Below are 3,352 nucleotides of genomic sequence, written 5' to 3' on the forward strand. Positions count from 1 at the left end.
TCATGGTTCTCCATGTGTTACTGCACCCTCGGCACAAGTTCTTTGCTAGATTGCCATCTGGCAGATGCATCAGGACAGGAATGTAGCTACTATTTGTGATTATATCTTCCCACACTCTTACTTGCTTTGCATGGCAGTGTGTCTCAATGTGTGTCAGAATGGAAGGTGTCGCACCATTGAAGTCAATGGGCAGTGGCATTGCATCAGGGTTATAGAAGCCCAGATATCCTTGATGCTTTGATGCCAGCTGTTTTTTTTGTGATCTGGTCACCCACACTTCCCTCTTCATTGTCCCATAGATTTCCATACCACGCTTTGGTGCTTTGGTGGTATGGACATTCTAACTCACCAGAAGAAAAAAAACCATTGAAAATGAATGGAAGGTTATGTCTGGTGATTTCTGGTAAATTAGAATGCCCATAACATCAAAGTGGCACTGGATTACTCAACCATTTGTCTCTTAAAAGATAGTTTCTGCCAATTTCAATATGCTGTTGTATAGCTCATGCTACCCTTGACTTGTCAGTAGGCTACCCGGTGATGATGGCATTCTTTTGACTCAGCTCTTTCTGAGATCTGAGCTATTCTAATGGGGGCAGACTTTGATTGTATTAAAAACCTTCTTAACATAGGCCTAATCCAAATACCATCCCAAAAGGTATCACTGTCTGTTTGCTAGTTGTCTGCTGATGTTGCATAACCTTTTGAATGTTATTGGGAATAAATGAAGATGTTTTTTTGAAATGTAAACAAACGCCTGCCCCCTAATGACATGGGTATGTGGAAGAGCTGTCCCTTACTCATGCACCTGTTTAACAAAATGTTATTTTTATTCAAGTAGGGGTATGCAGTGTATAAGTTTTTTTGTTTGTTTGTTTGTTTTTTTGTTGTTGTTTTTTTTTTTTTTTTAAATATAAATGGCACATTACTTAATACTGTAAGTTATTTCAGCTGATTTAAACTGGCATCTGGGAATTCCAAAATAAAGGTGAAATAAAACACTGGTGTCCCTGCAAGCTTCTACTTAGTTGCATTTTTAACGTTGTTATGTTATAGAGAATATAATTATTATATAATTGTTACCAGGTAAAAACGAAAAGCAAGTTAATGTAATCCAGTCACTTGCTCAGTCTGTCACAGTAGCAATATTCAGTCAATGAGTGCATTCCCTCGTATTTTGGCGTTCTGCTGGTCTCAATAAAACCCGCTCCACAGTTCAATTTGGATGCCATGACTCTTCATTATTTTCTTTACTCGTCATGGCGCATTGTGAAAACTCGTAAAGAGACATAATACACATTATATATTAAACCAAAACACATGTTGTGTATTAAACCAAAACACACCAAATATGTAGCAAAAGAGTTGGTAGAGCGCTACTAGTATCCCTCAAAACCAACTGGTGCTCTTGGAAGGGGTTCAATGTTCAAAAAAGACAGAAGGAAAAAATCCTTGGTCCAGGCACTTCAGTTGGTTAATGTAGTAAAAAAACAAACTTTATTAAAGGGGAAAATGCATTAAAAAATGTTTTTTAATGCATTTGCCCCTTAAATAAAGTTTTTTTTTTTTTTAATTTTGAACACCAAATATGTGTTGAGAGAATACAATACAGTTCAGAGCCAAAGAGGATTATGCCTCCCCTGGGCCCTGGCCAGATGTTTGCGAGGAGGAGCCATGCGGCTGCCAGGGATAGGGCTGCACGATATATAGAAAATGTATCGATATCGCGATATCACGGCTTGCGATACACATATCGCAAAAACTGGTTATATCGTGATACCTACTTTTTAATTTTTAATAACAGCCAATTTGGTAAAAAGGTTAAAAAAGCTATTAAAAAGGTTGACATTATAAGTTGATGCTGTATATTAGCCATGTTTTTTTCCGAATAAAAATAATGTTAGAAATAAAACATGGCTCTCAGTTGTTTCATACATGATAAAGTGTAGAATGGCAAGTAGAGAGGGGAAAATATACATATATTAAATATCGTGAGTAATATCGAAATCGCAGTATACAGTGTTGTTATCGCGTATCGCATATTTTTCTAATATCGTGCAGCCCTAGTCAGGGATGTGAAACTCAGGCCCAGGGGGCACATTTGGCCCGTCAAGTCATTTTATGTGGCCCGCAAGATCATTTAATATGTGTATTATCAGGTTGTGTGTACTACTAACAACGGTTGTTTGTCTTTTATTTGTTTCCTTGTACAGTAAACAGTTTCCTGTTTGTTTCTTTGAGGACCTGTGTTTAGCCGGATCACACCGCACTCTCGATTAAAAGGTGCCAAACAAAAACTGTGTAAAATTGAAAGAAAAATGTCTGCACACTTAAATCCCCTTTGTGTTCTTTTTAATAATAGGCCAAGCTTTCGGTCTACTGACCTTCCTCAGATTTGGCCTATTATTAAAAAGAACACAAAGGGGATTTAAGTGTGCAGACATTTTTCTTTCAATTATTCTTTGAGGACCACAAAGAAACAAACAGGAAACATGTAATGAACAAGGAAACAACTGAGAGCAATGTTTTATTTCTAACATTATTTTTATAGTATTTAAACATGGCTATATGCTGAGGGGGCATGAGAGAGTGTGATTCACAGTTCACAGCAGCTTGGGGGTGGCGATACAGATAAATTTTACATTTCTGAAAAAATGGCCGAGGACATGACCTCTGTGTCCTCCATGGTAGTTACGGTAGTTAATTTGGCCGTAACTACCATGGAGGACACAGAGGTCATGTCCTCTGTAATTTTTTCAGAAATGTCAAATTTATCTGTATCGCCACACCCAAGCCATCCTCAAGGCAGTGACAAATGAAAACAAACTTAAGAGTTTGAAGCATTCTAAATGTACTGTACAGTATGCAGTACAGCGCGCAATATTTTACCTCAGTATTTGAAAATGTCTTGTTACGACCCTGTCCTTAAGTCTTGTCTGTTGTGTTGATCTGCTGTGAATCTCGCTCTCTCATGTCCCCTCAGCATATCTCTCCTGAAGAGAAAATAAAGGATCATCTAATCTAATCTAATCTAATCTAATGTCTAAAGGGGGCAGCCGTGGCCTAGTGGTTAGAGAGTTGGTCTTTCAATCTAGGGGTTGTAGGTTCGAATCCCCCCTGACCTCTCCCTACATCTCCATCCATGGCTGAAGTGCCCTCGAGCAAGGCACCTAACCCCACATTGCTCCAGGGACTGTAACCAATACCCTGACAAGTAATAACTGTAAGTCGCTTTGAATAAAGGAAAGCACCAGCTAAGTGAAAATGTAATGTAATGTAATGTGATGTGATGTATTACAGGCAGTCCACCGACCACAGACTTGAACATGAAATTTGATGTGTCACAGGTATA

The sequence above is a fragment of the Engraulis encrasicolus genome, unplaced genomic scaffold (genome assembly GCF_034702125.1).
Source record: "Engraulis encrasicolus isolate BLACKSEA-1 unplaced genomic scaffold, IST_EnEncr_1.0 scaffold_123_np1212, whole genome shotgun sequence".
NCBI classification, from domain to species: domain Eukaryota; kingdom Metazoa; phylum Chordata; class Actinopteri; order Clupeiformes; family Engraulidae; genus Engraulis; species Engraulis encrasicolus.